Source organism: Primulina tabacum, chromosome 2 (genome assembly GCF_025594145.1).
Source record: "Primulina tabacum isolate GXHZ01 chromosome 2, ASM2559414v2, whole genome shotgun sequence".
NCBI lineage: Eukaryota > Viridiplantae > Streptophyta > Magnoliopsida > Lamiales > Gesneriaceae > Primulina > Primulina tabacum.
In genome coordinates, this window is record NC_134551.1 from 40550254 (window position 1) to 40563982 (window position 13729).

The window sequence follows — 13729 nt, forward strand, 5'->3', positions numbered from 1 at the left end:
AAAGCGGATTTTGGAGAAAGTTGTAGTTGTCAGTCGGCAAGACTGGTCAGTGAGATTAGATGATGCGCTTTGGGCATATAGGACTGCTTTTAAAACACCTATAGGCACTACACCATATAGGTTGTTGTTTGGTAAAGCATGTCATTTACCTGTAGAACTGGAGCATGGAGCATACTGGGCCACAAAAGCATTGAACTTTAATTTTACTGACGCAGGTGAATGACGTCTGCTGCAACTGGATCAGTTAGAGGAATTCCGGAACCTGGCATATGATCTTGCATTGTCATACAAGGAGAAGACGAAGAAGGCCCATGATAAGCGGATCATCAAGAGGGAATTGAAGGAAGGGGACAATGTTCTACTCTACAACTCCCGATTGCGACTGTTTCCTGGAAAATTGAAGTCACGATGGTCTGGACCATTCGTGATTTCTAAAGTATACCCATCGGGAGCCGTGGAACTGCACGATGGGAAGGATGTGACATTCACGGTCAATTCCCAGCGACTGAAGCACTACATGGGTGGCATAATTGAGCCACAACTTGGAATCACCCGGTTCCAAGACAATTCAAACTAAGACCAGCCGACATTCTAGCTCTCGACTGTAAATTGAGAACTACTTTTCTTTCCCTTCTCTTGCATTTAATTTAATTTTTCTTTCTTGTCAATATGTTTTATTTTCTTTAGTTTTTTTTATGAGTTCAAAAAAAAAAATTAAAATAAAATAAAACGCAAATTTCCACAGAGCTCGGCGCTCGAACGGTGGAAAAATACCGCTCGAGCGCCACAACTTATTTCAAACAAAAACTTCCAGAGAGCTCGGCGCTCGAGCGGTAATTATTTACCGCTCGAGCGCGAACATTTGCCCCAAATTTTTTTAGTCCAGAGAACCTGGCGCTCGAGCTATAATATTTTACCGCTCGAGCGCGTCTGCAGATAAAGTCGCGAAAACCCTTTCCCCCTTTCATTCTGCGAAATATTTCTCCCCAAATCCCTAACTCTTCTCACCCCCTTTTCGATTTTATTGTGCAGGAGCTTCAATCCCGACTCAAATCCTCGGCAAGGTGGAACAATAGTCTTAGGAAAACAAGAATCTTCATCACTCCGGTCATCTTCTTCGATTCATACACCATCTGCGTCACCACTATGGCACCAAAGAAATTGAAAGGTACCTCTGGTTCGTCTTCTTCCTCCTCGTTTGATAGAACCCGCTTTGTGAATGCGGCGGCTAGGGAGAGATATGAGCATGCTCAAATACATAGAAACCCCATTGCCGAAAGGGGATTTCGTCGTCTATTCGAGGATAGACACTTGGTCATTCTGGGGGATTTGGAGAAACGCGGATGGGTTAAATTTGGCGAGCAACCTAAGGCGGCAGTTGTGTCTGTAGTTAGGGAATTTTATGCGAATGCCGGTGAACGAACAGATGGTAGGGCATTTGTTAGAGGAAAGCTTGTGCCGTTCGATTCATTCACGATTAACGCCCTATTAGAAACGACCGACATTGACGACTCCGCATTCGAGGCATTAGTTGCTGATCCTAATAACTCGATGATCATTGAGACTCTGTGCCTTCCCGGGGCAACCTGGAAACCATTAGGGGGATCCCCGAGCTGCTTCGATGAAAAATATTTGCGGGCCAACATTGCCCTGTGGTATCTATTTTTGGCTAGAAGAATGATGCCAGTGTCCCACAAGAGTGAGGTGCAGAAAGAACGGGCAGTGGTACTTTTTGCGTTGTCTCAGGACTACGCCATTAACGTGGGCAAGCTATTACACTCTAAAATTATGATGAGCATACATAACAGCCACATCGGACTATTTTTCCCTACCATCATATCCGAATTGTGTGCCCAGGCGGGAGTTATTTTCCCGGATGATGAGGAGTGGCTACAACCCATGAAGCCTATTTGTGTGGATGACCGGCGGCGGAAGAAGGCGAAACGACAGATAGACTTCCCCAATCAGGAGGAGGAAGTAGGAGGTTCAAGCGCCGCCGCCCCTCGGCGCCCTCAGCCCCGCAGGCGCACCCAGAATGAAAAAATGGATGAGAGTCTGGCCTTCATGGCTCACCAGGAGCAGATCAACACCAATGTCACGGCGCGTCTTGACCAACTCGATTCCATGATGCGCACTATGCTCATCCACGGGGGCGTAGACCCAAACACCATACCGCCACCCCTGCCGATCATTCCCCCCTTTCAGTTTCAGTATGCCTATCTTCAGCAGGGGGATGCAGCGGGCGTGCCACCACCGGACCACGATGAGGATGAGCTTTGATCGGGGGAGTTTACTGTTTCCCTTCTTCTTTTCTTTTCTTTTGTCTACTGCATTAATTGTGTTTTCAAATTATTGTTCGTTCTGTCATTTATGTTGCATTTGTTGCTATGTTTGCATTCATGTTTGCATTTGTGTTCTTCGCCTTTTGTGCAATGGGGACATTGCACACCTTCAGTATGAGGGGGTCGTCTTTCGTATTGGTTATCTTTCGTTTTTGTCTTGCATGAGTGTCAGTTGATGGTGAAATTAGTAAATTGGTAGCCGATGATGATTTTGTGCGAAATGAACTGCATGTTGCTTAGTCTTATCACTCGTTATGAATCCCCCGATGTATTGAATTTGGTTTATGCACACATAGTGGATTTTAATAGTATTGTCGATGATAGTTAAGTTCAATATAATCTGTGAGGGGAACTGGAGAAACATTAGATGCGAGTGGAACTTGAATGAATACCTGTTGAAAGGAGTGACTAACCAGTAGCATAAACTCAAGTAGAAAATCAAACGTATTCCTCAAATATCCTTCATCCCAATCGTGCATAGGAACCAAAATTCCATTCCTAGGCCAGAAAAAAAAAACCCTATATCCAAAGCCTAAGGAGTACGCATGAGAAAACTATGCACCAAAAAAAAAAAAAATTTGGAATAATAAAGGGGATGTAAGGTGAGGGGAAGCCAAAAAGGGATGAAATCCTATCCCAAGGCTGAAAAGATGGAGATGTAAGGCGTTGAGGAATGTCAAAGAAAATTTCTGACAAGTGCATAGTGAAAATGATCTACGTACTCCCCATCTTTCTAAACCACTTGAGCACGTTGCCATTGACTCCCTACATTTTGTGGTTCGACTATGAAACTCTACCACTATATGTGTTTACTAGTTGGTCCCAAATAGAAACAGGACTCAGAAAAGAGACACTTGCGTTGACTGGTTGATTCGGCAACCCGCATGATTTGCGAATAAAACTGTCTGAAACACAAGCTAGAAAGATCCACAGCACACACGACCACACCGTTTGGAAAAATACAATTGTGTTGCGATTTCTGAAAAGGGGTAGTAATGTATGTTGTGATTTGACTAAGTGGATGTGGTTCAAACACCCGCTGAGGCAGGAGATACCGGTTCGCTGCTTCACCATCAGTTTAGTTATTTCAATACCCTCCCTTTTGTGTTTGTTCCATGTTTTAATTGTAGTATGTAACCTATTTTGCTTGAGGGCAAGCAAAAGGTTAGTATGAGGGGGTTGATACGTGTGGTTTTTACGTGTTTTATTGCATTAGTTTGTGTGTGTTTTCATTGTGCATGCGTACATTTCGTTTACATTTTGTTCATTTTAGAGTAAGCATGTGAATTTGATCATTTCTCACTTGTGCATGACGAATTTGCAGGAAAAATGGCCGGAAAACTAAAATCGGAACCAAGTGCCAAGCCAAGAAGATAATGTGCAGAAGAGGCGACGCTCGGGCAGTAATTTTCTACCGCCCGGGCGCGAGAAAAATCACGCAAAGAGCTGAAATCCAGAGAGGTCGGCGCTCGAGCGGTAGTTTTCTACCGCTCGGGCGCGAGAAGTGATCCAAGAAGAGGCAAGTTACAGAAGCTATGGCGCTCGGGCGGTAACTTTCTACCGCCCGAGCGCGAGATGCCGCATGTCCCAAGCAGATTACAGAAGACGTGGGGCTCGAGCGGTAATATTCTACCGCCCGAGCGTCGTTTATTTTTGGAAAAAATTCATTGCCGATTCCTAACCTTATGTGCTGAATGGGGATGATATGGAAAGGAGGTTGGACGTTTTGGAGCATATTCAGACGAGATTTCAGAGCCGCCACAAGCTTTGGAGAGACTTTTGCGCTTGGATTGAAGATTCGAGGATTTCCGGGCAACATTCTTCGCGTTTTTCGTCAATTCTAGTATTTTTTATTTAGTTTTCATCTTTTAAACATTGTTGTGTTTATTTTCAATATGAATTCGAGTAGCTAAATTTTTATTATTTGTTGGGATTTAAGGGGATCCTACCCCAAACTTTGATCTAATTAATTTATATCTTGATTGTTGCATTATTCTTGATTATACCACTGTGTTATTGTGTTGTTAAAGCGTAGCCAACTTTAATAACGATTTTATATTGCGAGTGAGTTCGAGAGAATAACTTGTGATAGGAACGAGTAGTATAATCCGTGGATCTACAATTTACATAGACATATGAAATTGGATACGCGCCGATAGTCATAGTCCTAAGGGTCGAAAACTAGGGGATTTCACGAATCGACATGCAATTCACTCTTGATAAATAATTAAAGACATTTAATTACTTCATTGAGTAGAATTAGTTTGGCATAGCTCGAGAGAGTGTGTTCAATTAAATAAGAAATCATGTCGGAAGCATATAATCGATATTAAACGAATTAATTAATTAACGAGGGGTAGGTGAACCGATATTCCCAACAAATTCATTTCTTATTGAATTTTACTCAACCATTTTATACACTATAGTTCATTACTTGATTCTTGACTATTTTTATTTGCATGTTTATTTGATTATAGTAGTAATAAAACCACCAATCAATTTTCGTTGCTAAAGATCTAATACTTGAGAATAATAATTGTTAAATACAGTCTTCAGTGGAACGATACTCGTACTCACATACACTATACTCTAACTTGACATCGTGCACTTGCGATTAATTTTGAGCATATAAAACAAAATTTTTTATAAGGATTTCACAGTGCAAGTTTTGCTCGATCACAATAACATAATAAAATGAATGAGTAAAAATATTCATGTCCACTCATATTTCATAAACATAATGTGCGGAAGAAATATGGTCCTCGGGTTCACGTGCGCACATCCAACTCCGCATACTCAGTTTTCGGCACCTCCAATTTCATGATCAGTATGCTCACCTACATCATTCACACCTAGTGAGTCTTAAAACTCAACACACCTGTAACATTATAACAAATACATATACATAACATGCAACAGTGAAAAGTACTGTAATAAAAATATGTTTCATGATTTTAAAAGCGTAAACATAAACATATCTGAAACGTCCTGTCCTCTTTAATGCTTTAAAAGTACTAGAATTTTTTTTTCCTAATTTTCGGCCCTCTCATATAAATATTTTTATAAAATATTTTGCATATAAAAACATCACCCACTAGCATTTTTAAAATCAAGTGCACTAGTCATAAAATGAAATCGTCGCATATTTTACCAACCTAAAAAGCAATAATTTGAAAAGAATAGCCCATACTAAACCTCTCAAAAATCTCTCAAATGCATAAATAAATAATCTTAAAAATCTTTAATCATAAAGCATGAGTCAAAAGTCATAATGCGGAAAAAGTAGAAGCGCTGGTCCTCGGGTTGTGTACGCCTTCAGTCTAGTCAAATCACCCGTCAAGTCCTCCCTCAAACTCACCTGCATCCATCACACCTAGTGAGTCTAAAGACTCAACACACCATCATCTTTATAGCAAGTAATACGTAATACAGTCAACATATAACGGTGAAAAATACTTGTACTTAAAATATCATTTTCATGAAGATGCATAAACATAAACATTTTCGTAAACATTTTCATGATGCATAAAACTTTAAACATAAACATTTTCATGATGCATAAGACTTTAAATATAAAAATTTTCATGACATGCAAACATGAATTTCCTTTTCCTCAACATGACATGACATAAAACCTTAAACATAATCATGAACATTTCCTTTTTTTTCCTTTGTTAAATTCAGATCGTTAATTGTGACTTTCCTCAACATGACATGAAAATCGATGGATCCATCTACATATAACCACAGTATTGGGCGGCGGGGACAACAGCGACACACTCACCGGTCAACTGAGCCTTGGCCTATCATGATCGAATAGAAATACGATCGTCGGGGCTCCTTCTGGGGCCTTCTCCCATAAACGGGCTCCCTCTGGGGCCTTCTCCCCTCACGACATTCACATTCTTACCTCAAACCTCATATCCTCATAACCTCATATTCGCAATAATGGAAACACGATCGTCGGGCTCCCACTGGGACCATCACCCTCACGACATCGCCATCATTAACGAATTAGTCACAATCACTTCACTTCCTTCAACATTTACATTCTCACCACTTTATAAAAATCATGCATAACATAACATTTTGTTTTTGAAACCAAGCATGCAACATGTCTTTTAAATGTCTTCCTTAAATCATAAAATCCCTTAAACATTTAAAAATCATAATTTAATCATGAACATTTCATAAACATTTAAAATGTCATTTTAACCTCAAAACATTTACAATAACATTTTGACATGTTAAATAATAAACATATAAAATTCCCTGAACATTTAAAATATCATTTTAACATATAAAATCTCATAAACATTTAAAATATCATTTTAACATAAAAAAATTTCCATAAACATCCATAACTATAGAAAATAATCATATTAGCACATAAAACAGCATTCAGGGCACTGCCATGACGTTTACTAATTTTCTAGGTGCAAAAAGACCGTTTTACCCCTAGACGTAAAATTCCTCGACTTTGACTTTCTCTTGAATTCATTGACCCTAACATGTCCCAAATAATTATTTAAGCCTACACGAATTTTCCCATATTTTTATTTAGCTTAAATCGAGGACTTTTAAATTAATCTTTAAATAAGATGTATTAACGCGTTTTAATCACGAATTAAACCAAACCTTAATATAAAATTCCCAAATTAAAAACTTAGACTTTTAATAATTATTTAAGCTTAGACCTAATCTTTATATCAATTAATTCATTAATTAACGTTTCGTGCGTCGATTAAATCTCGAATAAATCCAAAACTCGTTATTTTGATCCCAAATTTTAAACATAGAATTTTTAATATCTATTCTACCCTTCCAAGTCATGAGCCACCCCCGTGGACCCTGGGATCTAATTTTAGCCTTATAATTTTTGAAATTGACACCCTAACGTACACACCGAGACATCTCCTAATTTACCCGAGCCACGCCCGAGCCACCTTGAGCCAAAACCTAGCCAATCCATCTAGGGACCGTACTGTGCAAGCCCAGCACAAAAACCCGGCCCTAGCCCGCTCAAAACTTGCTGGAACTTGACCCAAAATTCTGCATGTTTTGTGTGTGAGATGTCCTAGCTATGCAAGGTTTCCTAGTTGCCTTAGGACTCATCAAGCCCTAACCACTTGACCACCCTTGACCCTAACTGACCCTAAACCAGTCCAGACCCGAGCCACCCCCAGCCCAAGCCTCTGAGCCACGCACGAGACACTGCAAATACACAGCAGCTCGCGCGCTTATGGCCTTCCTCACGCTCTCATGCTTCTGCTCGGCCCTGCCTGAACCAAACCATACCAGACCTCGAACCAGCCCCTTGTGCCCCTTCTTAGGACCCTAAGGACCTAACTTAGCCCAGCCCCCAGCCCTTGACCGAGCCAACCAACCCTGCATAAGTTGCTGAAATCCTGCGCAACTTCTTGGTGCTCTCGGGTGGGAGTCCTAGCATGGCTAGGACTCCTTCCCTAGCCCTTAACTCGAGTCCTAGCGTGGCTAGGACTCTTCTCTGACCCACGACAGCCCCTGGACGATCCCTGGCCCAAGCCAAGGCCAAACCAACCCCTTAATCATGGAACCCGATCACCCTACACCCCTTGACAGCAATTTACGTTCTTTCTTGTTTCTTTGGTTTCTGCCGAAACCTGGGTGTGTGTGTTTGGGACTTTAATTTACTTAAAAGCTTTGCTTAAACATAATATGGCATCATGGCAGCCCCTTAGCATGCAAAGAACAAGTAATTTGAATCAAAAGTCATCTTTCCTCATGCATACATGCAATATACCGAAAATTCTGAAAATAATTTCATGTTCTTCATGCATACAATAATTCAAACAATAATATGATATGACGGATGAGAAAAGGAGATGTATGGCGTGCCTTTGCGTTAAATACGCTCGAATATCCGTTGACGACGAAGAACGGGACTCAACCTTGGCTTTGTTCTTGCTTGCTCCCTTCGAAAATCCTTCTCCAAAGTGTGTTGTGTGTGCCGTGAGGTTCGAGAGGGGTGGGGGAGAATTTTCAGAATTTGAAAGTGAGTGGCCGATTGTTTGTGTAACAAGTACTTTAAATACTAATTTTCTTTGCTAATTAGGCTAGGCCTATTAAGCCTCTAAATTAAGCCCATTAAATTAGTTAGGATTTAAATAAAATATCAACAAGCTTTTTGTTTAATTAAATATGTGAATTTATTAGTCGGGTTGCCAAAAAACTCGTCTTTTAGTTGAAAAACCAACACCGATAAAATTTACGTCCCGGCGTATAAAATACCTCAAAACCCCCTTATTTTCAAAAATACTGATAAACATCAACCATAATTTAAATAATTAAAAATAATTATTTAATAAAAACATTTTTCTATTTTCAGCCAACGGTCTCCGTTCCTCGATCGCAACTCGAATAACCTTTTTTTAAAAAATATATTTTAATGCAACTATGTATAAAAATATAATTTAAACATACAAATTGAAAGGGATCGGTTACGGTGACCGGAAGCGCAACGGAAGTTTAAAAATCGAATTTTTTACAAGAAATTTTCGGCCACCTCTATGTTTGTGTAGCAAATACAATAAAACACCAATATCATACAAAGGGTGTTGAGAAAATCGTTACCTATCAACTTCTTGAGGTTGATGATGGCACCAACCAAGTTGTAAACAACTTGGCTCTTCAAGGATGACAAATCTACAAGCTCTCCTTCCTTCAAAATCCAGCCCACCACTTGCAAGCTAGAACCCTTTTTATTTTGCACTAGAAAAATAAGAAGATTTTTCAAAGAGAAGAATATTTCTTCCTCAACACTTGAAGAAGAAAAGAAGAGAAAAACTTGGAGAGAAATCCCCAAAAAATTTCGGCCATGCTTGTGGGGAGGGAGGAGTGAATGAGTTGTCTTGGTTTGTGAAAAAGTAGAGACCAACTTTTGCATGCCAAGCCTTGGTAACCCAAAAAGTAGTCTCCAACTCTTCACCTCCCATTCATGCATATATTATATGGTTTTTAACAAATTAAAAACCCATGGAATTAATTTAATTATCTCAAACATTTTTGAGATTAATAAAAAATTACTTGAATTTACTCAAGTCCACTAGTTAAATAATTTATTTAAATTGAGCTCAACAAGACTCAATATAATTTAATTAATTCAACACTTGAATTAATTTAATTATTTGGACTCTACTAGGTCCAGTAGTGTTTAATTAATTCAACACTTGAATTAATTTAATTTAGTCCATAATAATGTTTATGAAAATCACAATTTTCAAATACATTATTCACTTGACCAACTTTTAATTTAGGAACACATTCATAAATTAAAATTTACATTTCTCTCATAGAAGTCATACTTCTATCTTTCTTTACGCTTATAAACTCCTTTATAAGCCGTTCAACACATTGAACTATTTTCTCCTTTATAGAAGTCATACTTCTAATTTTTTTTCTTACGCTTATAAACTCCTTTATAAGCCGTTCAACACATTGAACTATTTCTCTTCTCAACGGGATCTAGAAAGCTAGTACTTGTGTGGTTCTCAATGGTTCATTGATACAACTAGCCGTGGGTTCACATCTCCATGTGATTCGGACTAAACATGTCCTTATATGAGCATACCCCAATTGCTCCATTCTTACTTATCAACTCCTTGATAACAAGAACGTCAGAACTCAAGTCTGATAGTACCCAACCAATCATGTTAAACGCCTAGCAGCATCGCTTACATGATTCCCTAGGTATCAAATGATAGTGCCTGCAAGAACCATTCAATTGAGGTTAGCGTACAGTACGGTCCCTTCAACTCTTATATCCCGACCGATTCGACAACCATTGGTTTATCGAGAGTTGTCATTGAATCGATACTATATGTCATGTCGTAGTTACATTGATGGTGTAATCTATGAAACCCCTTTCATAATTACCACCATATTCTGATCAGAGATTTCAACCTACATACACATGAGAACACATAGGATATCCATACCCGAAGGTAAGCGGTGAATCCCCGACTACAATGCATCGACTCCTATATGTTTCGACAGAACACCCAACCTTGCCACCTGATGACCCCATGAGAGTCGGTAAACAAGTCAAAGTGTAATTCTAGCACATAGAGTCTCAATGTTGTCCCGGGTCATAAGGACTAATGGTGTACAACCATAAACCAGGACTTTTCCACTCGATAAGTGAGAACCACTTGGAAAGTCCTTTATGGAGGGTTGTTCAGTGCACTCTACCAGGAGCACCTATCTGCATGCTCGGACATCACAATGTCCCCTACCAATGAAACATGGTACTCACATCGCAGATACTAGTCTCGAACTCTAGCGGCCTATATCCTTCTTAGCGGCGGCTGAATCGACTAGAAACTGTTTAGAATATACAGTATTCCAAATATGAGTTTCATGATACTCATCATATGAGCATCTCATATTCTTTCTACTATATGTATATTCAAGGGCTTTATCTATGCAACTAGCATGGGTATACAAATAAAGATTTGCCAAAACAATAATTTCAAATATTATTAAAATAAAGATTGCTCATACATAGAGTTTCATTGTGAACACTCGGCCAACACTTGGCTCGACGGGCACCTACTCTAACACAAATATGCACAACATAATTAATTAATGCAATAAAAACATTTATTTAAAATACAGGAGCATTTAATAATTCAAATACATGTGGTTCGTGTGGACCTTTAAATTTTCGGGGCGTTACAATCTCCCCCCCTTAAATTGAATTTTGTCCTCGAAATTCGCGCATCCTTAATAACCCTAAGTTTAGACTTAGTTCTAGTATGCCAAAAATCCACGCTTCCGCTGCACTACTCTGATAAAATTTAAACTCTAGAATGTCCTTATTTCTCCTTGATCCCAATTAAATTTTCCTTCTACATCCTGATTTTTGAATTGCAACTTAAAAATACCCAAATGACTTAGTGATGTTACTATTATAACCTCGAATTTCAATTTTTCTTACAATTCCCAATATTAAAAGATGGATGACCATACTTATCGTATTTTGTTTTCCTTATTTTAAACCCAAAATATTTATCAACTTATCAAATTTCAATCTTAAATTCCCAAACGCATCCGCTAACGCTTAGATTTTTCAAGCCTAATATTGATTCATCCTTAAAACCCTTGATTAAAATTTCTTATAATACTAAAACCAAGATATCCCAAGGTTCTGAATATTCTTAAAAGTCTAAATCCTCAAAATTCTTAACGTTAACCCATTCAGTTCGTATTTATTGCTAAACTAGTCCCCAAATTCTTTAACAATTGCAAAAATAAATTCTTAATTTCCTCAAAAATTATCTTAATTGGTCCTTAATTTCAAAAATCCTACGATTAACCCATAAGCTCTTAACATTCTTAATTCTGCTCTACGGGTTTCCCATAACATAAATTTCGATAATTTAAACTTATTTACCCAAAATCATTTGCTATAACCTAATTTACCTTTCATCAAAACTTAAAATCCCAATTTATATATTTTTTTACTCCCGAAGTCGTTATAAATCCTTAAATCATTATTCCTTACGTCTAATTCCCAAAAATTAATTCGACTATTAACCTTAAATCATAAATATTTTCTTAAAAAATCTATGTGTCCCATAAAGCATTCATAATATTCACGATTAAACCTATAGCCGAAAAAATAAAACGTCAATCCAAAAATCCAAAAATCAACATTGTCCAATTCCACCACAAAACCAACATGCATTAAAATCAAATAATTTTTCATTTCATATCGTATCACATATAAAAAAATTCCAAAGTATATAAATCATATATTATCATGAAGCTATTAAACATGTGACGTGAACATATAATTCATGTAGTCATGCAGGTGACAACATATAAATCATATAAAGAATGTAAAAACTTACAACTTTGAGGCTTGACGACTGATCTTTCTGGCGCTGATGGTGGCACAACCCTTTACAGGACCTTTGCTCTGATACCAACTGAAACGTCATGTCCTCTTTATTGCTTTAAAAGTACTAGAATTTTTTCTTTTTTCTAATTTTCGGCCCTCACATATAAATATTTTTATAAAATATTTTTCATATAAAAACATCACCCACTAGCATTTTTAAAATCAAGTGCACTCGTCATAAAATGAAATCGTCGCATATTTTACCAACCTAAAAAGCAATAATTTGAAAAGAATAGCCCATACTAAACCTCTCAAAAATCTCTCAAATGCATAAATAAATAATCTTAAAAATCTTTAATCATAAAGCATGAGTCAAAAGTCATAATGCGGAAAAAGTAGAAGAGCTGGTCCTCGGGTTGTGTGCGCCTTCAGTCCAGTCAAATCACCCGTCAAGTCCTCCCTCAAACTCACCTGCATCCATCACACCTAGTGAGTCTAAAGACTCAACACACCATCATCTTTATAGCAAGTAATACGTAATACAGTCAACATATAACGGTGAAAAATACTTGTACTTAAAATATCGTTTTCATGAAGATGCATAAACTTCAAACATGAACATTTTCATGACATGCAAACATGAATTTCCTTTTCCTCAACATGACATGACATAAAACCTTAAACATAATCATGAACATTTTCTTTTTTTTCCTTTGTTGAATTCAGATCGTTAATTGTGACTTTCCTCAACATGACATGAAAATCGATGGATCCATCTACATATAACCACAGTACTGGGCGACGGGGACATCAGCGATACTCTCACCGGTCAACTGAGCCTTGACCTATCATGATCGAATAGAAATACGATCGTCGGGGCTCCCTCTGGGGCCTTCTCCCATAAATGGGCTCCCTCTGGGGCCTTATCCCCTCACGACATTCTCATTCTTACCTCAAACCTCATATCCTCATAACCTCATATTCGAAATAATGGAGACACGATCGTTGGGCTCCCACTGGGACCATCACCCTCACGACATCGCCATCATTATCGAATTAGTCACAATCACTTCACTTCCTTCAACATTTACATTTTCACCACTTTATAAAAATCATGCATAACATAACATTTTGTTTTTGAAACCAAACATGCAACATGTCTTTTCAATGTCTTCCTTAAATCATAAAATCCCTTAAACATTTAAAAATAAAAATTTAATCATGAACATTTCATAAACATTTAAAATGACATTTTAACCTCAAAACATTTACAATAACATTTTGACATGTTAAATCATAAACATATAAAATTCCCTAAACATTTAAAATATCATTTTAAAAGATGAAATCCCATAAACATTTAAAATATCATTTTAACATAAAAAAATTTCCGTAAACATCCATAACTATAGAAAATAATCATATTAGCACATAAAACAGCATTTAGGGCACTGCCATGACGTTTACTAATTTTTTAGGTGCAAAAAGACCGTTTTACCCCTAG